This window comes from Phascolarctos cinereus, unplaced genomic scaffold (assembly GCF_003287225.1).
Source record: "Phascolarctos cinereus isolate Bilbo 61053 unplaced genomic scaffold, phaCin_HiC Scaffold_9;HRSCAF=440, whole genome shotgun sequence".
Lineage (NCBI taxonomy): Eukaryota > Metazoa > Chordata > Mammalia > Diprotodontia > Phascolarctidae > Phascolarctos > Phascolarctos cinereus.
The window spans coordinates 218353849-218381420 of NW_027556402.1; positions in this window are offsets into that span (position 1 = coordinate 218353849).

Consider the following 27572-nt stretch of genomic DNA (forward strand, 5'->3'; position numbering starts at 1 on the left):
CATTGAGCCCAAGTCTTCCTGTACTTCCTGCAACTGTCCAGAGTCTAGAGTTGGAATGGACCTTGACATCATTAAACCCCACTTAGTATATGAGGGCGGCTAGGTGGTTCAGTGAATATAACACTGGGCTTGGAATCAGGAAGACTCATCTTCATAAATTCAAATCCGGCCTCAGATCCTTATTGGCTGTATGACCATGGGCAAGTCACTTAACTCTGTTTGCCTCAGTTTCCTCATCTGTAAAATGAGCTGGAGAAGGAAATGGCAAACCACTCCAGTATCTTTGCCAAGAAAACCCTAAATGGGATCACAAAGAGTCTGACATAACTGAAATGACTGATCAGCAAAATCCTATTCTGTAGATAAAACTGTGACCAAAAGAAGTGAATCCAGGAGACAATGGTCTCTTAGATAAAAAGCAGAGGATCTGGGAGTGGAATCACTTTGCTTGGACTTTTCCATTGCTTTTGATTTTGGGCTTGCTTGTATCACAGTGTAGAAGGTCCTGGGATCACTCCTTCTCCCCTCCTCTTATGAAGTATTCCCTCCAGTACATTGGAGGGAAAAGGGAAGAATTGAGCCCTATGCCTTCATTTTCTAAGATTTTGTGAATGAAGACCACAAGCCACGGCAGAGAAAATGAACAAATGAATACACAGCATGAAGTGCTTATTACTCTATTCCAGTCACGGTGGAGATACAAATAAGGAAAGGGAGACAATTCCTGCCCCCTCAGAGCTTGCAGTGTAATAGTCTAATAAGTGAAGGCAAAACATATAAGGGAATGGTGGGCAGTGGGGGGTGTTTTAGACTGGGAAGTAGCAGTGAGAGTGAGCGGAGCCACCGGGTGGTTGATTGACATATCCTTTCAAGGACTGGTAGTGTTGATTTACTTACTGTTCCTAGAACTAGAGATGGAAAGTGAGTGTGTGTGTGTGTGTGTGTGTGTGTGTGTGTGTGTGTGTATGTGTGCGCGTGCATACAAAGGGAATACAGTCAATGGCATGGCATAAAGATGACTGGAGAGTAAGAAGTGTGGTGGGTCTGGCTCAGGCTCAGGGCTAGTTTTGGAGAATCTGACCAAAGGGTACTCCCTTAGGCCTTCTGTGTTAGGAAAATTACTGACTCATCTTGCACATCGCAGAGTACTTGGGTAGCTCAGGAATGTCACTGATGTGGCTGTTTGCTCCACTGGTGGAGATTGCAGCCAATCCTGATTCTTGTCTACAGATTTTCATAAATCCCTCAAAAATCCACTCAGTGCACTAGGGGGTCTGCCTCTCCTTTAAGATTTTGTGGATACCAGTGCCACATTTAAGCTGCTCCATCTCTCCTCTCTTTTCCTCTTCTCCTCTTTCTTCTTTCTTCCTCCTCCTCCTCCACCTCCTCCTTCTCCTCCTCCTCCTCTTTCCCCCTCACCATTTTTTTCCAGTCATACATATCCTCAATGATGCATTTATACTGCTTCAAACATTACAGTCAAAGTCTTTCCCCATCATGCATACCTGCAGTGCCTTTCGGAATGGTTGGAATTTTTATTTTTGAGAAATTCTATTCCATGATTTGCAGCCACATAGGAACAAGGGCAGGATGGGAATACTGGTGTTAACAGAGACAGGGTATTGCATTGGGTAGCAGCTTAGGATCTTTGAAGAGATGTTGGGTTTTTTTTTTCATGTGGTCCAGCACACATTATTCAGCTCTGGGTCCAGCTTATTAACTATCTGTAGTCCCTGACCAAGATATACATTGTGATAGATGAACTCAGTGGGTTGCCCTTGAATTTGGCATGTTGTTGCCTAGGTAACGTGCATTGTAACTAATGGGTATTTAATAAATGTCCATTGAGTTGAATTTATTGAATTAGTTAATGGTTATTGAATGAATAATTTTGTCACAATAGCCCTGTATCACAGATGGGTATCATACATATTGTTATCCCTTTTTTACAGATGAGGAAACTCATGCTTAGAGAGGTTGTCTGATTTGTTATCATAGTTCCATAAATTTAGAGCAGGAAGGCAGGCAAAAGGTCAGCTAGTCCACCCACACTCCCATTTATAGATGAAGATACTGAAGCCCAGGGAGGTTAGGTGACTCACCCAAGGTCACACAGGTCATAGGTGGCAGAGATGATGTGTCTAGTTGCTGGCAGAATGAAGACCTTAAGCCAAGTCCTTTGATTCCAAGCTCAACTCTTTCCCCACAAATAGGAGGTATTTCAGAGTAGTTTTCAGGCTCTAAGTAGTAGAATAAAATAAAAAGTCCTTCTCTTATCCACACAATATGAAGGAATAGAATACCTTGTTCTACCCACATTTTCAACATAATGCCTACTCAAAACAGCAAGGAGACCCAGATAAACTCAGACTCTAGGTAGGGGACTGAGCATGGTAGGGAGCAGATGGTAGAAGGGAGAGGCCTGTGGGAAGCAGCTCAGACCTGTGAATAAGCTCACAGTCCATACAAAAACTCACTTGGAACTTTTCATGTGAGACACACTGGGCCCCTGGTAGGTCACTAATTGAGTTCTTCAGCCCCTGTAGGATGTTCCCGTGAAGAGTTATTGTAGAAGCTGGTAAGTGAAGGAGGAGAGAGAGAGAGAGAGAGAGAGAGAGAGAGAGAGAGAGAGAGAAGTGGTGCCCCAAGGTCACCCAGAGGGGCGGTAATGTCAGAGCTTGGAATAGTCTTTATGAGTTGCTATTCTTTATAATGGCCTCTGAGGAGCTTGCTGGACAGCCATGCCTGGGAAAGGGGGTAAGGGAGTGGAAAAGAGTATGTATGTGTGTGTAACACATATAGGTGTGTGTATGCATATACATACATACACATACATGTACATATACATGTGTAAGGACATATAAATTATTCAAATTCTTTATGTACAAGTACACACATGTACATATCTGCATGTGTATACACGTTTGTGCACATGCACAGATATGTTTGCAACTCCAAATAGAGTTTTCTCCTCCCCTCCCCTCCCCTCCCCTCTCCTCTCCTTTCCTCTCCTCTCCTCTCCTCCCCTCTTCTCTCCTCTCCTGTCCTTTCATCTCCTCCCCTCCCCTCTCTTCCCTTCCCTCCTTCCCTCCCTCCCTCCCTCTCTCCCTTCCTCCCCCTTCTTCTGGCTTTTAAAGCCCTTCCAAACTTGCCCCCTGCCTTCCTTTCTGGTCTTCTTATGTATTACTCCCCTCCACGCTCTCTATGGAGCAGTGATACCAGGCTCCTCATTGTTCCTCATGCATGAAACTCCATCTCCAGACCCTGCCTTTTCACTTGCTGTCCCCCATGCCTGGAATGTCCTCCCTCCTCACCCTCATCTTGTAGAATCCCTGATTTCCTGCAAGACTCAGTTCATCATCTGTTTCATTATACTAGGTTATGGAAATGCTTGTTTTATTCCATGAATTTAAAAAAGGGAAAAAAAGCCTCAGTTTAGGAGTTGCTTCCTTCCCGGGGCTTTTGCCTCCAGCTTCTGAGCTGTCCTCCTTCTCAAGCTACTTTGCATCTTCTTTGGCTGTTATCTCATCTACCTCGATAATGTACATATCAAGCGATGGTATGATGTGATGGATACAGAGATGGCCTTGGAACCAGGGAGACTTCATTTAAAGACCTGCTGCTGATGCCTCCTGGACACGTGACCCTGGACACTTAATTCTCAGAGCTCAAAGCCTCTAGTTTGTAGAAGAGGTCCACATATTGCTTTTCCTCTTCGAATGGGAGCTCTCCAAGGGCAAGGCCTTTTTTTGATTTTTATTTATGTCCCTAGCACCTAGCACAGCAGTGGTATGTAATAAGTACTTGAGAAATGCATGTTGTTTGACTGATTGATAGTCATAACCCTGCTGGAGATATTGGGATCAGACTGAAAGCAAAGCCTTTGGATGTCTTATTATGAAAGGTGTGAGACCAAAGGGGGACTGTTAGACCGTTAGAGGCTGAAACCCTTAGGAAACTTCTACATCTGAGTCAGAGAAAGCTTTCCTTCACAAACTGAGTAGCGTTTTATCATCGAAGCTGAAATGACCGAATGAAACATGGAACAGATCAAAATCTGCCGAGGAATATGGAGTATGTTTGCCATGACACATTTCCAGTTCTGTTTCCATTTTAGTGCTCAAATGAATGGCAGCTAGGTGGAGCAGTATATAGAACAATGGTCCTGGAGTCAGGAAGACCCAAGTTCAAATCCAGCTTCAGACGTTACCTGTATGACTCTGGGCAAGTCAATTAACCTTTGTCTGCCTCAGTTTCCTCAGTGGTAAAATGGAGATAATAAAAGCACATACCTTGCAGGGTTGTTGTGAGAATCAAATGAGATAATATTTGTAAGGTGCTTAGCACGGTGCCTGGCTTTTTCCTCTAATAGCTATCTGCTACTCATCTGTACCCCTGTAAGACTGGATGATATCACCATCCCCAGAGAAGCAGGAAAGATGGCAAGCTGGACTCCGAGTCACTTGGGTGCAAAGCTGGGGGCTATTTGGCTGGGTCTTTATAAGAAATGATCATAATGATCTAAACATAGGTGACCCCTCCCCCTAGGCTGTGCCCTTTAAATGAGAAATCCTATCGATCTCCTTGGCGGAATTAGAGCTAGATGCGTGGTCCAACCCAAAGTACAGTCATTAATGGTTCAATGTCAGTGTGGCAGGAGGTCTCTAATGGAGTCCCCAGAGATCTGTATAGGGTCCTGTGTTGGTTAATGTTTTTTTTTTCCTAAATAAGTTATTTATAATTATCTAATAATTATGCTAGGTATGCTTGTTAATTTTGCAGATGATAGAAAATTGGGAGGGATCACTAATACATTGGATTACAGAGGCACGATCCAGATTAATTCAGTTCACCTCAGTAAGCATGTATTAAATACCTGCTCTGTGCTAGGTAAAGTGCTAAGTGTTGTACTTTCAAAGACAAAAATGAAATAAATTAGTCCCTGCCTGGAGGAAATTATAGTATCATGTTTGGAAAAAATGTAGCCTGACAAGTAAATATAATACACATGTGTATATGCAGATGTATCTACATCCATGTTATATGTATGTATGTATATGTGTGTGTATATATATGTATATGTGTATATATATCTCAATACAAAGAAATTTGGAGTTGGAGAGGGAGCACTGTCACTCAGGGGGCACAGGTGGGAGAATCATAAAAGGTCTCATGTAGGAGGTAACCCTTGAGATGAAACTTGAATAGATCAAGGGAGTCCAGGAAGCAGGTGAGGTCAGACATTTGTCTGTTGCCCCCAGCAAATTTAGGCTTGCTTTAAGGGAAAATTATCATCATCATCATTATTGCCATTAGTAATAATAATAATTAGCATTTATATAGTGTTTTAAGGTTTACAAAGTGCTTTACCTGTTGCTATCTCTTTGAATCTCACAACAACTCTCCAAGGTAGGTGTTATTATTATCTTCATTTTACATATGAGGAAAATGAGGCTGAAAGAGGTTAAATGACTCACTCAGGGTCACACATTTACTAAGTGTCTGAGGCAGAATTAGAACTTAGATCTTCCTGACTCCCAAGTCCAACACTTTCGCCACTGAGCTGCCTAAGGCAGTTATCCAGATGTGGAATGGGCTGCTCTGTAAATAAGGTAGTGAGTCTCGAGAGTTCTTTAGGCAGAGGCTTGTTGGGTGTATTATAAAGAGACTTCTTATTCCGATATGCATTAGACTGGAAGGAATCCAGGTCTCTTCCAACTAAGAGCCTGTGATTCTTTGAAATGAAAAGGAAAGTGAAAGGTGAAAAACAACAACCAAAAAGCCCCCAAACCAACAACCGTGCGCTGTATTCACATTTTGCATAGATTCAGAAGGGAAATAACAGTCTTATATTCAGATCAACTCTGTACAGCCAAGAAGCTAATTTTGCAGAACCCTGGTGGATCTGGCAAGTGTGTGTGTGTGTGTGTGTGTGTGTGTGTGTGTGTGTGTGTGTGAGAGAGAGAGAGAGAGAGAGAGAGAGAGAGAGAGAGAGAGAGAGAGAGAGAGGGAGAGAGAGAGAGAAGGAGGGAGCGAAGGATAGAGAAAGGAGGGAAGGGAGGGAAGAGGAGAGACAGACACAGTATGGAGGGATCTGAAGCTTTGGAATTGAAGGAAGAGTCCTACATACTAGGACTGAAACTGATAGTTAAGATGGTTTCAGGCTGGCTGCTGCTTCATCTCTTCAGACTTGGCTATATTTGGTTTTAAAATGCCATCATTTGCCATTTGGAAGGCTGTGCAAGGTGATGAACCTGACTTCGGTTCTCAAGAAGATTTTCTGACATATTTCTGTTGCATGTGGTGACAGTCACCAATGATGTGTTTCCTTGCTTTTTTTTTTTTATTAACTGCTTCCCTGTCTTTGTTACAAGAGAAGGCTCACTGGGAAGAAGGGTGAAAAGGCATATTGGGTTATGACTTCTATAAAAAACAAAAACATTAATAAAAGGTTTTTTAAAAAATAAGTGATTAATAAAAGAAAGGAAATTCTGGTTGTTTAGTTCCTTGGTCATCCATAGGGATCAGAAGAAAAGAGGGATGGATTGCTAGTCCTGGGAGTTTGGAGGGAGTTTTGCATAGAAGTATTAAAACATAGGCAAAGCACAGTGGCATAGAATTGCTTACATATATGGTATAGCTAAGAAAAATACCATATATCAATATGATGCCTGATGGGAAGGACTGGCTTCTTTGGCTTTGAATTCTGGCCAGACAACTGTTTTCAAAGCAGTCACCTTCCTAAGATATTGGAATGGGGAATCTTCTTTCTGAAATATAAAAAATAACCAATGTGCTATCAATACTGGTGGAGTATGTTGGCATTCTAGTTTTTGAGTGCTTGCAAAGCAGAAATGAACTGCTTTATTATTCTGAAGATATTAGCATCCTTACCAGAGGGATGCTTTGAGGATAAGGGTGGTTAAATTGGGAAAAAGTTCACAAACTGGGGGTTAGTGTGATGCATCCTGACTTGACAGCTTTTTACCTTCATGGCTTTCAGCACACATTTCTGAACCTCAGTTTCCTTTTCTGTAAAAAATGAGAGGGCTATTCTATTTGATTACAAAGGACCCCTGCTAACTCTCTGAGGTATAGTGGGAAGAGAACTAGAGTCAGAGGGCTGTGCCCTTGTGTTACCCTGGGAAGTCATTTTGGGCCTCAGTTTCTCTATCTGTAAAACTGTGAAGCTAGACTAGATGATTTCTAAAGTCCCTTCTAGCTGTAAATCCCTCTGAGTCTCAGACTGATTTTCTGGCAAAGGAAGTTGCTAATGGGATACTTCTCATGCCTCCTTGTTGTCCTTGAACTCCCTCCTTTTGCCTTCATTTCTTTTACAGAGTACCCCCTTGTCTACATGAAAGCTACCCATACCATGGAGTTAAACTCTCTATGAAGAAGAAATATTTTTGCCTCTTAGAAAAAAATTGAGACCAGTAGCTGCATATGTTTAGTTAATGTTCTGCATATTTTGTAAATCCTCTTAACAGGGAATTACTTTCCCCATGCCAACTGCTGGCTAATGCAGCTGCTGTGATGACAGATACCGACCTAGTCCTGGCAGGCAGATCTTTACAGAGCAGTGACCTACTGGGCCACTGTATGTAGGAAGCAGATGAGCTGGCGGAGGCTGCAGGTGCTGTTGTGAGCACCAGGACTTAACTCTTTCTAGGCTAGTAATGCCGACTGCCTGGGGGAGCCCTGGCCTGGAGAATGGCTTCCCACCCCAAAACTGGAGAATCCATGAAGGTCTTGGGGAGTGCAAAGGCTAGCATCCACAGAGTATGATTTTGGGATTATTGTGACATGTTAGTATTCTTCTAATGATTTCTGGTGTCAACTTGGAAGTAAAGAGTTAAATTTGATCTCTGGCTGTAGCTAGGTTCCAGTATTCATTAGCTTTCAGACCCTTGGCTTTTGGGCTTTCTTTTTAATTCTTCTGATTAAAATTCTCCAGCTTCAAGCTTCCTTTTGTTCTCCCTGTGGCTGGCACATGCCTTCTTGTCAAAAGGGAGGGTGGAGAAGTCAAGCACAGAACTGACTTTCAAGCTTTGCCTGAGCCCAGTGAGGAGAGCCTGCCTTAATGCAAAATAGTGGCTTGGGTCTTCAAGGCTGCCGGACCCACCTCATTACAGGGTCCTTTTGTTGCTTACCAGCCCCACATCTAGTCCTCCTGTGCAAGGCACTCTGCAGCTACATCTTGCCCTCCATCCACTGTTTCCCAACGTCTCCCCTCTGGGGCACCAGACAGAATGCCTTCACATAGTTTAAAGGCACAGGACTCTCAAGTACTAGTGTAGGCACCTAGGTAGGTCAGTTATGGAGAGATAATGGTATCATTTCACATCTCTGTGCCTCAGTTTCCTTATCTGTACATGAGAGTGTTACACTAGATGATCTCCAAGGTCCTATGCATTTCTGACATTCTTTGGTTCTATGATTATGACACTGAGATATATCCATGGAGCACAGTGAGCATTCATACAGTACTTTAAGGTTTGCAAAGTGTTTTGCATATGTTATATCATTTGATAGGTAGGGATAGGGATACTGCCCAACTAGCCCCTGTGGGGGTGGGTAATAGTGAGGGCTTCTTCTATCTCTGCTGTAGGTCCTTATTATAGTAAATTCTCAGATTGAGGCTAAAACTAATAGTAGAGAAACTGGGTTGGCTTAGAAGCAATTGGCAGGCGGCCCAATCTGACTTCCAGCCTGAGTCACTTAAACTTCCAAGACTTCCACCTGGATCCTCTTTGCCCTGTGAAGGGGTTTGCCAAAAGGGCAGAGAGAAATTGGGCATATCTTACCTGACTAGGATTTCCACGGAAATGAATCCTGGCTCAGGAAAGGAAACATAGAAAAATGACTTAGGCAGGGGGAATTACCAGGGGAAATAAATTGTGGGAGAGAAAGGAGGAGTTCTAAATTGGGAAGTCAGTTCTGGTGCTGAAAGTGAAGCAATACTTGCCACCCATCTGGGGAGAGACCACATTTGCTATAGGGCAGCCCCAAAGGGAAGAAGAAGATTCACTACCCTGATGCTGCACAAATGCCCCATTAAGGATGTGAACCAATGTTTTGGAAGCATTTTAAAGGAGAAGGGAATGCTATACTCAAGGTGAAGGTGGGGCAAGGTTTAGGGGCTACTTCTTAACCTTCCCTATAGGGATGGCCCATAAAAAAAATGGATTTTAGGAAGCTCTGCATCCATTCCTTTAGTGTTTCTTTCCTTTCTACTGTCTAGTTCCCTGGCCATGTGGTGCCCCCTAACTTCCTAGGGCTGGACACCACATATGTGCCTCACACCGTGTTTTGCATATAATTGGCTTTCCATAATGTTATTATTGACAAATTACACATAATTTGCCAGCCAAAAATGGCCTTAATTTTGAAAAATATTTTTGAGAAAATCAGTAATTTTATAGAGCTAACCTCTCTTATTTTAAACTGCTTATGCCTAGCATGTTTTTGGTGCTTACATCTTTTTTAAAAAATCAGTTTAATGGTTCTCTAAGTAGTACAACCAGTTCTTAATTTTTATGCAGTTAATTCAGTTGTTGTTCAGTCATTTTTTTCAGTTGTGTTCAGCTCTTCGAGACCCCATTTGGGGCTTTCTTGCCAAAGATACTGGGGTGGTTTGCCATTTCCTTCTCCAGCGCATTTTACAGATGGGGAACTGAGGCAAACAGTTAAGTGCCTTGCCAGGGTCACACAGCTAATAAGTGTCTGAGGCTGGATTTGAACTCAGGAATATGAGAGCCCAGTGCTTGATCCACTGTGCTACCTAACTGCCCGTTTACAGACATCTCCTCTTTTACTCTTTCATCAAAGATGGGATGCTGGAAGAGGCAAAGCTGTCATGAGAGCCCTCAGATGGAAGTCACAAGGCCTGGATTCTATTTCCTAGTACTTAGAGCTGTTCAAGTCAGGTAAGGTAATAGATTTAGAGTTCAAACCCTGCCTCAGATTTACTAGCTGTAAGACCCTGGGCAAGGCACTTAACATCTGTCACCCAGCTTTCATTTTCTCATCTGTAAAATGGAGATCATAGTAGCACCTACCTCCCAGGATTGTGAGGATTGAGTGAGGTGATGTGTGTAAAGCATGTTGTAAACCCTAAAGTGCTATACAAATAGTGGCTATTATTAGTCATGGGTTGGAAGTTATTCATCACTGGTCTCCTAGTGGAGGCTGAATGATCACTTATCTAGAATATTGTGGAAGAAATCTCTGCTCAGATACATACTGGACCAGATCTGTGACGGTCCTTTTGAATCTGAGCTCTGTGATTCTGAATTAGCAGATGGGCTGACAGTGATTAGACTAGGATGCTCAATTCTGGAGACTCAGCCTTTAGCTCTGTCTTTGGGAATTTGGGCTTCTCTTGGTCGCCCTGCTTTCCTGGGAAGGTTATGATTATTTCAGTGAGTCTGTTCATCAGTAGAATTTGGGTACTCTAAAGTCTAGAACATTGGTTGGGAGGAGAGGAGCGAGACCTGTGGAGGGATCCTGATGAATTATCTGTTTAATCTTCACGCATCTCTTCTCTTGCCAAGAATTCCCTTACCAACCTATGACCTCTATTTTCCCAAAGGCCTGCAGAAACACCACCTTCAAGAATATCTCTCTCACTTTGACCCATGACATCTAGTGACTCCTCAGAGCTTCTGCTTTGTGAGACCGTAGCAAACATCACAAAATCAGAGCTGCAAAGGATTTTGGACACCATCCAGGCCAACCCAAACCTGAGTCATGAACTTTCTCTATGGCACCCTTGGCAATTTGTCATCTAAACTCATCATGAAAGCTTTCAATGGCAAGGAACTCACCACTTGCCAAAGCTGCACATTCACTTTTGGATCGCTTTAATTATTAAGAAGGTTTTCCTTACATTGAGCTGGCCCATTGTATCCACCCCAAATATCTTGCCAGCCACCGTGCTGGTCCTTCTCTTTATCCCCCACATCCTTCTACCTCTCACTCAGCAGTAATCAAATCAATAATATGATTGCTTCTGGAGAACCATAATCACAGAATGCTCGATGACTCCTTTCTCTATTCTTGTGTGCTCCCAGACCCAAACATCCTTTTCTGACCATCATTTCCCTATATGTGTTGTCTTTCCCTACTAGTCCCTTCAGGGAGGGACTATCTCACTTCAGTATCTATATTCTCTAGCACTGAGCACAGTGTCTGGCAATAGTAGGTGCTTAATACATGCTCATTCATTCATTCAGCCAAGCTCTACCTACTTGGCTGCTGCCCTTCAAACAAAATTGAAAACAGTTATCATGCTTGTGAAATCTTTTCTCCAGGTTAAGAAAACTCAGTTTCTTCATTTATAAGATAATGAGGGTAGACCACATGAATGAATGAATGAAAGAATGAAGCACTCACCATGTATAAAGCAGCCTTCATCAAGGCAAGGCTTTGTAGAAAAGGGACTTAGCCTGACTGCCTGTGATCTGGTGCTCCTCTTGGTCATGCTCAAGATGCCAAAGGGGGGTGATTTCTTTGCTGTTCAAAATCCACCCATTTATCTAGATCACATGATGCATTGTTTTGTGGGTAAGTGCCTGAGGCTCTGAGAGGTTAAATGACTTGCTCATGGTCAAATAACTGGTAGCTACAGAGATGGTATTTGAACCCAGGTTTTTCTCCAAGTCCAGTATTCTATCCATGGTACCACAACGTATCTCTGTACTTTCTCAAACTGTAATTTATAAAATATTCCTTTTAACTGAGGCCTCCTGAAAGCAAACAGATGACAACAAAACCTTAATGGAAAGGGGCGACCTATTGTTATCCTCAAAATGTGTCACAAAAGCAGATGTTCCTCTCACCTATGGTAGCCCACACCCTGCAGAGAAACCTAGCAAATACTCCTTATACCGTATATGTTGGCCAGGAACTCTGGGAATGAGTTATTTGGGTCATGATATTAAAATATTGTTTTATTCACCCATTTGAAAAAAATGTCCTTTTGGAAAGTAAGGACCTTACCAGGAGAGAGTAATGTGTTTGCTAAACTCCTGTATTTCAAAGGTGGTAATTATTCACTCTCTCTCTCTTCTCCCCCTCCTCCTTAAATAAGGTGAAGTGAACAGCTGCAGTCACTGGTCCTGGTGCCCGTACAGATTCTGTACATTCAGAAGCCATTAATCATTGACTTGAGAGGGAATTTTGCCAAGCAAAAGGTGAACACTCTACCTGAACTTGTGACCCTAAAGCCACAAAGAGAAATAGAAATTCCCCTCCTGGGCTGTTCAGACACCCACTTTTCCTCTTTCCCTTCCCCTAGAACTCTAATACACTTCTAGTCCACATCCAAAGCAGTGATTCATGTTGACTGAAAAAAATCAGATCATTGTCACCAGTCCTTGACTCTTTGGGCCCACTTCACAGCTGGCTGTAGTTATCATGGCGTACCCCTGCATTGGGCAAGGCTCCCTCTGTTCCAGCAGGCTGTTTCTTCTATTAGCACTCCATTGGGAAGATCCTGCCATGCCATGGGCTAGCAGTTTATTAAGACTGGAATAGATTTTTCCTTGTCACAGCCAGAATCTTTACAGGTATTGTAGCATAGCAGATAGGGCACTGGTCCTGCAGTCTGGAATTCTGGATTCAGATCTGGCCTCTGATGTTTACTATGTGACAAAGGCACACCATTTGTCCTTAGACTTGCTAAGCTTTTGTCATTCAGCTGTTTTTCAGTCATGTTCTACTCTTTGTGATCCCATTTGGTGTTTTCTCCATAGCGGTTTACTATTTCCTTCTCCAGCTCATTTTACAGATAAGTAAACTGAGGCAAACAGGGTTAAGTGACTTGGCAAGGGTCATTTTAGCTAGTAACTGCCTGAGACCAGATTTGGACTCAGGAAGATGAGTCTTCTTGACTCTAGGCCCAGCACTCTATTCATTTGCCCACATTTGCTTGCCCAAATCTCTAAGCCTAAATTTCTTCATCAGTAAAATGAGTGTTAGTCAATCAAGAAGCATAGGCATTAGAGATACAAAGACAAAAGTGAAAGTGTTCTACCCTCAAAAGCTTGCATTCAGTTTCAGGAGAGATATTTAAGTATGTTATTAAATCCAACAATTCAATAAATAATTATTTGGTGTACTCTGTGTGCCAGACATTGTACTGAGTAAAGACCGTTTTTGTCCTCATGGAGCTTGCAATCTAATGGGAGAAGACAGAAACACAAAAGGAAGGGGCAAAGGAGAGAAGAAGGTGGAGGAAGGGAGGAGGGAAGACTGCACAAGGAGGTATGATGTTCTGTGGAGTCAGAACAAAACAGAGCTATTATTGATAGAGAAGGGAGACTTACCCGTAAAGTTCTGAAATTTCAGAGCCCTCTATAAAGGAAGGATTTGGGAGGAGTTTACTACCCCACTCTTCTGCCTTCCAGTCAGAGGAGAGAGGCAACTGAGAGAGTTGGGAACGTTTTGGGTATCAAACACTGAGTTAATCAGCATGATTAGGAGATTTTAGATGATCAGCTTCTCCTGGGGAGGAAGGCATGATATTCCTTCGAGTTGAACCCGAGCAGAGCTGCTGATGGAGAAGGCACAGGGTAATACAAAATAATTTTGAGGTAGGGAGGGCACTAGAATCTGGAGCGATCAAAGAAGGCATCATGTCTCAAAGGAAACTAGCAAGTCTAAGAAGTGGAGGTGAGGAAAGAGGGCATCCCAGAGAGAATCATACCTATGGTATGATTCACAGGATTGTTGTGAAGATCAAATGATACAGAAAGATGCTTTGTAGACCTTTGTAGATGCAAATGAACAAATAGCTTATTTTAGGGCAGCTGGGTGACACAGTGGATCCAGTGTACTGGACCTGGAGTCAGGAAGACTCATCTTCCTGAGTTCAAATCCAGCCTCAGACACTTACTAGCTATGTGACCTTGGGCAAATCACTTAACCCTGTTTGCCTCAGTTTCCTTATGTGTAAAATGAGCTGGAGAAGGAAATGACAAAACCCTTCATGTATCTCTGCCAAGAAAAGCCCAGATGGATTCATGAAGAGTCAGACATGACTGAAATGACTGAACAATGACAAATGAACAATGATGGTTCCAGAACATCCCTGCTTACAGATGACAAAACTGGGGCAGAGACAAATTAAGTGACAGAGATGGGATTTGAACTCAGGCCTTCTGATGTCAAATCCAGCGCTCTTTCTACTATATCCCATTGCCTTTCAATAAAAACTATTTACATTGAACTAGGTCCATTAGAAATGTCTGACCTTGGTTCCTTTATTCAACAAGTTATGATCAAGGGGTATTCCATCCGATATGGTGGCTTGTGTGGGCCCTGGCTTTAAAGCAGATGTAATGGGCTGAGGCTCTGTCATTGTGTCTATCAGTACTAGGTTTGAAATGTGGATAACGTGATGCTCTTCCCAAGGCTGTTAGGCCTCTTGTAATTGGCTTAAAAATTGAGAAATTAATGTAGTGGAACCTTCTTGAAGGGGCCATAAATAAAAGACGGAGGATCCAAAGATTGAAATGTACCTGCAGTTATGTTAATTATGATTAATTGTCACTCTTAGAGGTTTTTGAAGGAACTAGTTATTAACCATGAACCATAATTACTGTATTCTAGTGAATATAGATGGTGCTAAATACAGAGCAGGCTTTTTGTTATCACAGGACATTTTGAACATTGAATGATAATTATTTGACAAGTTGGAAGAAAACTGAAATCAATCCAATTTAATTCCACAAACATTTTTTTTAAAGTGCCGAATATGGCCACAGCACAGAGGTATAGGATTGAAAGGGCCCTCAGAGGCCATCCGCTCCAACCTCTCGAGAACAAGAGGGTCTGTCAATTGAACAATGCCATTTAGATAGTAAGTATGAAAGAAGGAATTCAAACCCAAGTCTCTGACTCCAGACCCAGTGTTCTTTTCATGGTACCACGATATGCAAAGGGAAAAAATGATACCGGGTAGTGCAGACGATGTGTGAGTGTCCAGACTTTGAATCAGGAAGGGAAGGGTTCAGGTCCTGAGTCTCACACATGTTAGCTGTGTGACCATGAGGAAGGCCTCCCCCCAAATAAAAGACTTTCTTTTTGTCCTTTGTATTCCTAAGGCCTAGGACAGTGACTTGTACATAGTAGGTACTTAATAAATGCATGCTGAATTAAATTGAATTTAATGAAACTTAAGTTTTCAGGAACTTCGGATCTGCATTAGTGGGTGGAGTTTCCATATAAGGGAGTTCCTCACACCAATGAAATTATAGGTCCAGACCAAACCCCACCTTATATTATACCCTCCCCAAATGCATAAGAGCCTACTACCATCCAATGAGGGAGATGCAAAGGTTATTGAGATATATCCTCATGAATATAAGAGATATATGAGAAATTCTAGAGATTTTTATACTCTGTAAGTATATTTAAAAAGGGAAACACTTCCAAAGAGCTAGCCGACCTTCATCATGAGAACAGGTCAATGCAACATGAACCTTATTCTTCCTTTTCTCAGGATTGCTAAACTAGTGGATAAAGGAACGGCTATGGATACAATTTACCTGACTTTTTACAAAGTATCCCATGCTATTCTCATGGAGACAGCACAGAGATATGGATTCAATGTTAAAACAATTACATGGATTCAGCAGTGGATGGATGGCTGTACTCAAAGAGTGCTGTTAGTAGTTCAAGGGCAACGTGGCAGGAGGTGTCTGGTGAAGTGCCTCAGGGATCTGAGTCTAGTCTTGTATTTTTTAAAAATATTTTAAAATTGACTAGATTCAAAATTGCCTAAATGTTTTACTCACTAATTTGGCACAAGTCACAAAGCTAAGAAGGAGAGTGAAAACATTGGATGACCGTTAGGATGCAAAGGTATGATGAAATTCTGTAGGAGTAGAAGTATGAAAAATAATTTAACAAGTGCAGGATTGGGAGAAGGCAGTATGGCTAGACAGCATCTGTTTTGAAAAAGATCAAGAAGTCTTAGTGAACATCAAGCTTAATATGATTCAGTAGTGTGATGTTGAAGCCAAAAATAGCTAATGCAGGCATAGTTTCCAGGGAGGTGATGAAGTCCCACTCTACTTATCGCTAATTCTCTTCCCTTCTTCTCTATTCTGCCATCATCAGATCTCATCTGGAGTATTGTGCTCAGTTCTGGTTGCTGTGGTTTAAGAATGATTTTTTTTTTTTAGTGAGGCAATTAGGGTTAAGTGACTTGCCCAGAGTTACACAGCTAGGAAGTATTATGTGTCTGAGCCCAGATTTGAACTCAGGTCCTCCTGACTCCAGGGCCGGTGCTGTATCCACTGTGCCACCTAGATGCTCATAAGAATGATATTAATAAGTTTTATAGCCCTTTGGCTCTGGAGAATGCCCAAAGGAGGGCACAGAGGAAAGTGAGAGGTCTTGAGTCCATGTCATCTAAGGATTGGTTGAAGAAACCTGGCATGTATAGCCTGAGGAAGAGAAGAATCAGGGGCAGATGTGAAAATTGTCATTGCATGGAAGAAGAAATAGGCTTGTTCTCTCTGACCCCAGAGGGCAGAACCAGGAGCAGTAGGATGAAATGGAAAAGAGTCTATCTAGTCTTGATGTCAGAAAAAAAATCCTTAACTAGTGCTGTCTGGAAGGGGGATGGGCTGCTGTGAGGATGGAAGGTTGTCCCACCTTAGAGATTTTCAAGCAAAGGCTGGGTGACTATTGTTTGTGTATGTCCATGTAGAGATTGGAGCAGATGTCCCCTCCAGTCCCTTATAACTCCCAGATTCTTTGATCATAGGAAAAAAAAAGATATATATGCATGTAAATATGATGCCAACCATACTGAATGAAGTAAGTCATTAAGAGCTAAGTGCCATGAGAATGCAGAGGTGAGGAAAGAGCCCTTTGGACTTTGGATATCAGGGTGGGCTCTTTGGAGGTAGTGGCATTAGCTCAAACTGTCAGTGCTATAGCTGAAATAGATAATAGAGCCTTAGCTGGAAGAATAAAAGGAGTAGGACTTTTCAAATCTCAGAGCCAGGGCTTGGCAGGGTAGTGATTTTTCAAACTAAAAATGCAATAGTTATATATGTCTCTGACATTGCAGGTTTTACTAGCCAAGTGTTTGCACAGTAGATAAAGATGCTAAACGCCCTATTAAAAATAGATATTACAGCAGAGCTGTGTTTGGGGTAGACTGGGTGCTATGACTCAAAGACCTTTTTATATTCATGTGAAAATCACTTATTGTTAGCTGCAGAAATTTTATGATTAAAACCATTCGAAGCAGCGGAGTTCAGGCTGTGTTCGCTCTGCACAGCTTGCTTACTCATCCCTCTTGATGGTGAGACAAATATTGTAGGGGGAAAATGGATTTATTTGATGGCGTGGGGAATGGTGGGAAAAATTACTTCATGCAAATCAAGTTGGAAAATGTGATTTCACGAATAAGAAATAAACCAAAGTGTCAACATCCCATAGGCAGTAGATAGTACACACTTTGGAATTAATTGTGCCCATCATTGCTATACTGGTATTTTTTTTAATGTTGAATAGCAAGCCCAAAGATGCAAGTTTTCCTTAGCCCAATTGAAAATAAAAAAGCATGTTTCAATTTTATTTCAGCTGTAAGTTGTAAATGGAAAACGTGAATCTAAAGTCACTCTGCAAACTGGCAGGGATGTTTTTGGAGTTGAGCTTGCTGTGAAACCCAGCTATGAGGTGATAGACCAGGAGTTCTTCATTGTTCCTATCTTGGACTCTTCGGGCCACTGGGAAACCTATCTCAGGATAATGTATTTAAATGCATAAAAGAAAATGCCTAGAATTATGAAGGAAACTGATTCTACTAAGATACAGCTGTCAAAATATATTTTTGAATATTCTCACAGAATCCAGGTTAATGGCCCTTGTTATGGAATAACCAGTTTTTAGAGTTGGAAAGAATCTTCATGAAATTACTTTTATATTCACATATAACTTACTATTGTATATGTAGGCTGTGGACTATTAGAATGTAAACACAAACCTAGGTTACTTTTAATACGTAGTTAAGGTTAAGAAAGTCTTTTTTTTATCAGAAGTTACTTTCCAGGAATGAAAAATACCAAATATTTCTTGATTCTGACAATAATCTTATATTGGTAAAAATTGTAGACCATGTTTTTCTTTACAAAAGCTGAATTCAGCTGATAATTACACTCTGATGGGATCTTCTCTATTCTGCTCATAGTCTCCTGTAAGTAAGAGGCAAGGGTCAAATGGGGAAATTGCAGCTGGGCTCTGCTGCCTGCCCCCTCCCTCCCTGGTTTGTGAATCTGCTGACAGAGCCTGATTGCAGTGACTGTAACATTTGTGGGTCCAAGACCCCCTACCTTATCCCCAGTGAGACAGCTCTGGACTGCATGTGCAATGGCCTTTACCCTAAGCCCCTGCACATCCCAAAGTTCTCTTATACACACATTATACATATATACACATATATATACATAGGTATATATGTTTGCATATATAAACATTATATCAATACATATGTAATTTTATGTGTAATTTTCCACTTTATACCTACATATATATGCATATATAGGTATATGTAAAAGTGAACATATATACATATATATGTACATATACATACATGTATATATGTTCCCTTTATAAATGTATATGTTGACATAGGGGTGTGTGTGTGTGTGTGTGTGTGTGTGTGTGTGTGTATTATTCCCTTTCAAAGAAATCAGATTTTAGGAGTATAGCTTGTATTTGGAGGAAACCTATAATAATAATAATAACTAGCAGTTTGCAAAGTGTTTCATATATATTATTTCATTTGATCCACACAACAACCAAGTTGACGTTCTTATCTCCATTTTATGGAAAAAGGAAACTGAAGTTCAGAGGTTGAATGACTTGCCTAGGGTCACACAGCTAATAAGTGTCTGATGTAGGATTCCATCTAAAGTCTTTCTGACTCCCAAGTCCTGCACTCTATCCACTGTGCCACCTAGCTGGTCACATCTGCCCCTGATTCTTCTCTTCCTCAGGCTATACATGCCAGGTTTCTTCAACCAATCCTTAGATGACATGGACTCACTTTCCTCTGTGCCCTCCTTTGGGCATTCTCCATTTCTTGACTTGGAGTCAAGAAAACACAGGATCGAATCCTGTGTCAGACATTAGCTAGTTGTATGGATGGAGCAAGTCTCTTAACCTTTCCCAGCCTTAATTTTCCAATCCATACGATAGGAATAAGAAGAGCACCTACCTCGTAGAGTTCTTGTGAGACTCCAATGAGACAATGTATACAAATTGCTATCATTATTATTATTATTATTATTATTATTATTATGATGATGATGATGATGAATGACAGTAATAAACAGAATTCCACAGTAGACAGTAAAGCTTGCCTAAGATAGTATTCAAGGGATGAGTAATATATTCTGCCTTTTCATTAGAATAGAGATAATATGCCTTGGGAAGCTAAGACCACATAGCTAACCCACCCCTCCCTACCCCCACCCTGTTCCAGCCAAAGACCATGAATAATAGCACCCAGAAATAAGAGATAAACGAGGAACCTCAGTGATATTTGAGGAGAGACTGCAGAGCCAGAAAATCATTTTCAGAATGGGCAGACATCTGCTGCTGGCATATCAGATCGGTAGGTTCAGTTGAAGCTAAATGGTGGCCAGGTTAATAGTCTTCTGCAAAACCTGGAGGAGGTTCAAATTTAGGTTTTCTTGAGAGAACCTTACTCCTCCTCTCCAAATACTGCTGGCAGTGTAGGTCATGGTGAAATGGAATCAGTTGAAATATAATGCCCAACAGGTATGTCATTAATTCAACTTCTCGTCTCTGTGGAAGTGCTTCAGATCAGAGTGGATCAATCAACTAATTGATGTATATTCACTGAGTGCCTTCTATGTGCTGACTACTAGGCTAGACACTGGGAATACAAAGACAAGAATGAAACAGTCCTAGCCCTCAAGCAGCTTAAATTCCACAGGAAGACATAATAAACATCACACACACATACACACACACACACACACAAACACACAAACACACATAAATGAACATCAGATGGTGAGGAATAGATACTACTGAGGAATATTGAATTATAAGAAGATGCTCTATACCCTCAAAATTGAATCTTCATGTCTCATCAGTAACTTTTACTGCTAGGAGCTTATCTGATCTTGTAAAAGTATGCCCTACAGTGGAGATTTTCTGTGTCGATTTATGTGAAGAATTCATGGAAGGCCAGGACATGTGGCCCATGAGAGGTTGGCTTTCACAGTGATATTTGCATTTATATCAGTGATGAAGTTTTCTACAGGTCTGGACAGAGAGTAGGGAGTTGATGTTAATAGCTCACATGTATATAGTGCTTTAAGGTTTGCAAAGCATTTGACATGTTATCTCATTTGGTTCTTACAGCACCCCATATGAAATCCCTATTTTGAAGATAAAGAAGCCAAGGCTGAGAGAGGTTAAGGGATTTGCCCAGGGTCACAATCCAAATAAGTGTCTGGATTAGTATTTGAACTCAGGTCTTCCACATTCCAAGTTGGCTCTCTATCCACCAAGCCCACTGGAAAGTCTTGAAATGTTTCAATAATAAGAGATAGATAGCATCGGATCAGAAATCCTGGGGATGAAGCAGTAACTAACTGAGAAACCACAGTGGTTCTTATATAAATGTGGTACCTATCTCACACCCTTCACTAAATGACTTCTGTCTTAGAAGGATCCATACTGACATCCTGTTGGCCCATTATACACCCATATAAATGCCATCCTCCCCTTATTTGAATCAGCACTTTTCTGACATGGTAAATAGCTTATGTTTAGGTGCTGGAAAATGATCCAAGTTGATTAAGCATATCCCAGGAGGAAGACCTGAGCTGGGGATACCATTAAGACAGACCCACCACCTAAATGAGAGGCTCCAGGACTTCTGTCTGAAATATAACCTTCTTAGACCCCACCTTTAGCTACAAGCATCATGTCCCCAAGCTGAATAGACTTTGTGAATATTAACTTGTCTGTGGTTGGGCTGGAAGAATTCTAGAGAAATTCTTGATTGTTTATGAAAAGCAGGTCATAAAAAAAAGAAAGAAAAGCAGGTCATGCAGTTACTATGCTGGTAGACCAGAGGAATGTTATAGATGGAATTTACCTAGAATTTAGCAAGGACTTGGCATAGTTTTTCATGTTATTGTAGACAAGATCAAGATAAGTGTTCTACTCTAGACAATAGTCCAGTTAGGTGAATTTAAAACAGATTGAACTGACAGCCAAACAATTTCCAGATAAAGAAAAGTGATTAGAAAACTTCATGTGAAAAAAACAACAACCAGGTGGGGGTTGTATTAAGCAGACCCTAAACCAAGTTGATATGAATAATCAGTGTAAGATGGTACCAAAAATCTAATGCGATTGTAGTTTAACCACTAAGTGGCACTGCTATACACTAAGCTAATCTTTTTGACCTAAAGGACTAGGTTCCAGGGAAATCCTATGTTCTCCCTAGAGATTATGCATGCCACCCTGCTTCTAATCAATTGCTAGGGAAATGCCAAGCTCTTTATGGTTCTCAGAGAGAAGACAACTTTCTGTCCTCCAGCTCTGCCTCTCTTAGAGTGGTCACACTTAATCTCTTCAGCCTAAGGCAGTTATTTAGTGCAGAATTACCAGATCACAGCAGCTCTTGAGCTCCCATTAATGAAAAACTCTACTTCTTCCATGAATATGCTCACCTTGGTATATATAATAGAGTTTTCCACCCGGGCAAATAATTCAACATTGATATTGTATACAGTGCTTTGTTTTATGACATGGAATCAATAAAAGGAATAAAATAGTATAAAATAGAAAATGCATTGCATGCCTACAGTTTCTCTCAGATTTAGGCAGCTTTAAGTAGTTTATAACTATGGGCCAAACCCAGGAGTTTTAAGGTACTCTTGATCCCCTCCCTGGGATCAAACAATGAAAAATGGAGTATGCTTAGCAACCCTCTTCTACCCACTCACCACCCATCCTTGGAGCAAGCAAAGGACTGTGGGAAATAAAATATAGTTCCCAACTGATGTTTGATTCATAGTATTCTATAGGGCTATTAGTCAGTCCTAATAAACATTTATTAAGTGCCTACTCTGTGCCAGGGTCCTGTACTAAGCATTGGATGAAGGACTCAGAAAGTCTGGACTTAGTTCTTTCTTGCAATACAGATGGTCTTCTTTCCCACCAGTTGCTCTGCTGAGTCTGCACCTTCAGCCTCCTTTGCCTCACTGCTCATCTTTTGAACCTATTCCGGCCAAAAGGCATCACGATCTTTTAAAAGATCACCAGTGGTGGAGGAGAGTAGTTATTCTCCACTCTACATACCATCTTGCCTCTTCTAGCTATATCGTTTTTTCTTTATTGTTTCCCCTTGAATTCAAGTTCTTGGTGGGTGAGAATCAGACCATTTCTACCCAAGTCTCTTTAATCATCATCGAAGGTTGGCCACGCTCTTCTCGAGGGAGGAAGAGAAGAAAAGTAAGAAGGGCACTATTTCTGGCTACATAGAAAGTTATAATGACCAAAAATGAAGGAGGTGACAGTCCCACATGCTTTGCATTGAATATTATTTTCGGTTTGGAGTGCAACATTTTAGGAAGGATATTGAGAAGATGGAAGGCATCTAGAAGAGAATGGTCAGGATAGGGAAGGGTTCACCCCCCCAAAAAATGGTTCAATGATGAACTGATGAGCACAGTTTTGTCTGTAAGTAAAGGACTTTGTGTGGGTATTTTTCTAGATTCATTTGAAGAGAAGGAAAGGAAGAAGATGAAATATGCACTCTGAGTAAGAACTCTATGAGGTGTCTGCATGGCGTTTCTCAACTACATATATTTATACTTTGCCGGAATAGAGCATGTTGTGCTGTGGACTAGAGTCTAATGGAGATCATTTGAGTTTTCCATAGCAGTCTTGCTGGCTTTTCATGCTCAGCTTGGGTGGGGTTAAGTGCATTAAACAAAGGGGAAAGATTTGTAGGTTGATTGAATAATTTTTACATATGTCACAAATGGTGTCATCAGCATTTAAATGGGCAAAATTGCTATTAAAGTTCACATGCATGTTATTTATAGTTTTCCTCCTTGACAGGTTTTGGTGTACTTACAGTCATGTTGCCATGGTGATTGAAAGGGACAGCTGCTGTCAGGTTTCCCCCCAAGGAATTATATGATAATGATGGTCAAAAGGGGACTCCTTTTGGGGAATGGAATGTTATTAAAAATCTGAAAATAAATGGACAGGTAGTATGTAAAATTCATTAGTAGTAATTAACACACATTCATAGAACATTAGTGAGAAATAGCTAATTTTTGGTGAAGAGATACATAATGAACCCAAATCTGATGACTGCTGTCCAGACAGATGATTCACATAAAGACAAATGATGTCAGCAGAAGGAACTTAGAAAGCATCTCAAGAGATTTGGAAATCTTGGGTAAGAAATGAAAGAGAACTACAGAATTAGTAAGTAATGAAAGTATTTCTAAGAATGGGATTTGGATTTCCAGACTAAACATATAGGCATGATGGGATACTGGTTAGGGATGCATTGAAAAGGGGCTATTTTAATATATATTTACCTGGGGATTTTAGTGAACTTGATCAAGAGGGCTTTAAACTAAAGATGAAAATGGAAAAACAAAACTGCCTAAATACAACTGCCCAATCAGATATCAGGAAAAAAAAGCAGATAAAATCCAAAAAGATCAGTGGAGAGAACCAGTGATTCACATGAGATAATATCTAAGAAGAAAGCCCGTAATAAAAACCCATGGCCTTATCTACTTACAAATACACCAAATTTAGATAATGAGCAAAGCAATATGAAGAGAACCACTCTCAGAAGAAGGAAAGCCTGGGTTCAATTGTTCTTACAGGCTGTAGGTAAGCCAGCCACTTATCCTCCCAGTGCCCCAGGCAACTCTCTAAGAACATATTGATCTGCATTTGTGGAGAGGGTGTTTTCACCAATAGCATGCTACTGAAATCAAAGGTCCAGAAAAATACACACACATTGAAAGAAACAAATTTTACTGAATAGATGTCATCAATACTTGGTCGTATAGACTGCTAATATGGAAAAGCATCCCTTATTCAAAAGGAAAAGAGTAAGTAACCAAAAAAGAAGTGGAGTATTGTATTTTAAAAATACAACCATGGGAGAAATGTGAGAAAATTAAAACAACAGAAAGGGAATAATAGGAGAGAACATTGGGGTGAGGATCAACAGAAGTAGAAACTAAAGCAATGATTGAGCTGGGAGTATACTATAGGTCACCAGGCCAGAAGTGGGAAATAGAAGATGGTTTCAGAAAACAGAGCACAAATTTGGCAGAGGCATGGTTTGTTGGTTAGGGGTACCTTACACTATTCAGGCATCTGATAGAACTCTTGTCCCTCCCTGGCAGAAGCACAATAGCTGAGAAATTCTTGACTTGCCTGAACAATAACTATTCTTCAAAATGTAGAAGAAGCATACAAGGGAGCCGCTAATTAAATGTAACTGGTTCTAATAAGGAAAGACTTTTTATGGAAGTAGAAATAATTGGTATCCTGGGAGCAAGTAACCACTCCATAGGTTACTAAAAAACTTGGAATCAGGAAGATCTAAGTTTGCCTGCCTCAGACACATAGTGTGTGACCAAGTCACAAAGGAAGTTACTGTAAACTCTCAGTCTCAGTTTCTTCATCCACAAATTGGGGATAATAATGGTGCCTACCCTTCCAGGGTTGATGTGAGGATGAAATGAGATAACGTTTTTAAAGTGCTTTGCAAACCTTAAAGTGTTATGCAAATGCTTAGCTGTTATTATTAAAAATAAAGCTATCTAATTCCTAGTCTAGATTTTCAGGGAGTAGATTTCAGTGTTTAGAAAAAGGTTACCATTTTCTCCTTCATCATGGATTTCAAAACCCTTTTAATCTTTATTGTCCTTTCCTTTTGGCATAAAGATTATGCTTGGTGGTAGACAAAAAAAGCTGCAAATTAAGCAGTGGGCAGTTCATTATCGTAGTCCTTTCCACTCAGAGTGACTGTCTTCCCACTTCTCTAATCAGCCTCTAGCCAGCAGCACATTCTTGTTGGCTTTGGAATTCACCTCATTCTGAACTTTGGTGCTCCTAACACGATTTTTACAGGACCAGGTAACATATTCACATTCCCCTTTAGTTACCTGTTCTTGTTTCCATCACCTATACATGTCTAAAATCTTTTTGGCTCATGAGTTCTCTTATCGGCCTGAATCTTTGTCTATAGCTTCCTCTTTACTTTCTCAGCAGAATCATTTGTGATTGTCCATGAAAATTTCTTTCTTGTCAGTTTCCAGTATCTACTGTGTCTACTAAAACCGTTTTAGGCTCTAGTTCGACTTTAAGCTTATATTTGGGGTCAGTAGAAGGCAGCTCAGGGGATTGACCACTGGGCCTGGAGTCAAGAAGGCCTGAGTTCAAATCCAGCCTCAGACACTTATTAGCTGTGTGACACTGGAGAAGTCAGGTAACCTCTGTCTGTCTCAGTTTCCTTATCTGTAAAATGGGGTTAATAATAGTACCTACTTCTAAGGGTTGTTGTGAAGATAAAATGAGATATTATTTGTAAAGTTATTTGCAAAACCTAAAGTGTTATATTAATACTAGCTATCTTCCACCTTCTTTTTCTTCTTATTTTCCTCCTTCTTCTTCTTCTTCTCTTTCTCCTTCTCCTCCTCCTCTTCCTCCTCCTCCTCCTCCTCCTCCTCCTCCTCCTTCTTCTTCTTCTTCTTCCTCTTCTTCTTCTTCTTCTTCTTCTTCTTCTTCTTCTTCTTATTATTATTATTATTATTATTATTATTATTATCCTTGGTACTTTACTGTCACCATGAATGACAAGACTGATGACCAAGGTGTAGTGAAGAAAAACTATGGCTTGTCATGAAAATATCTGGATGTGAACCCTAGCCCAGCTTTCTTTAATTCAGTCCAACAAACATTTGTTATATTCATGTTATGTGTACCTTGAACAAGTCATTTAACCTCTCTGGGCCTCAGTTTTCCCATCTGTAAAGTGAGAAAGTTGGACTGGATTGTTTTCTCATGTTTGCTCCTGCTGTAAATCTGGGGCCCGGAGACTTAAGGCGTAGCCGTTCTTGGAGAGCATAGGAGAAGAGCTTGGCCCCTTACTAAGCTGTTTGCTCCAAGAGGTTAGGAATGATGAGAGTTGGCATGAGAGTGGATAGACACTGAACTTGGAATCAGAGGACTTGGGTGCAAGTCCCGACTCAGACATTTATTTGCTATGTGAACATGGGAAAATTTCCTAATCTCTTTCAATTTTCTCATCTATAAAATGAGAGGGTTAGATTTGGTGGCCTCTAAAAACCCCTTTCAGCTGTAAATCAACTATCCTAGGATTCTCTACCTTATTAACCTTTATATATCTGTCAGCACACATCACAGTTCTGCACTGTGTACTCACTAGGTGACTAATGAATGTTTACTGAGTGAGTAAAGGCACAAAGGATTGAGTGCATAAGGTTCAACTGAATGAGATCTGCTTTCTTTCCTGCTGGTATTTGGGATATTTGAAAAGTGTGTTCAATCTTGTAGTAAGAGATACTTTTCTACCTTCTATCATTTTCCTGGTGGGAGTTGAGAGCTCAGTAAGCAGTATCACATTTGGTGGTGTGATGAGAAGATAATTAGCTACTCTTCCTCCTCTTTGCAGGTTTTCATCGATATTTTTGCCCTCGAGCCACAAAATTGCTGTACCTAAAACTTTAAGGAAATTCGATTTTATTTCAATGGTTGGGAATTTGAACTCCTGACATATGCTAGAATTGTTTTCATCTTGTTTACACCATCAAGTAGAAAAGATGTGTAACTGGCAAAATATTCCTTGGGGACTTGCACCCCCAGACTGTGTCTAGTATCTTTTTCCACATTGCTCGGTGACAGTCTGAACTATAACTCATTAAGATTTTCCAAGAGGCTCTTTTAAGCAATCATCATTCTTTGACTCTTCAAGGGTGGGGAGTAGAGCATAGCTGTGACTGGAAAATCAAAGACAATTTGATGGGTTGAAGAAGTGCTCTGAGAAAATCTGTTGTGGTAGGGGAGGCAGGAAAGGGGCAGTGAGAAGATGCAACTCAAGGAAGGTGGTAAATGGCAGGTAGAGGAAAGAAGCTGAGAGGATTAGAAGTCAGTCAGGGAGCAAGCTAGGGGAGGAATGTAATGATGGGATTACACTGAGGAGCTGAGGGAGTCAGTTAAGAGAATATTGAAAGGGGCAGCTAGGTGGTGCAGTGGATAGAGCACTGGCCCTAGAGTCAGGAAGACCTGAGTTCAAATTCATCTCAGACCGGACACTTGACACTTACTAGCTGTGTGACCCTGGGCAAGTCACTTACCCCCAATTACCTCGCCTCCCCCCCAAAAAGAGAATATTGAAGAGGTCTAGTGAAAGAAGAGAGAGAGGGTGAAAACAAACAAGGAAATATAGGCTGGAAACAGAATTGGGCATAGATATGGAAGAGACAGTGATGCTA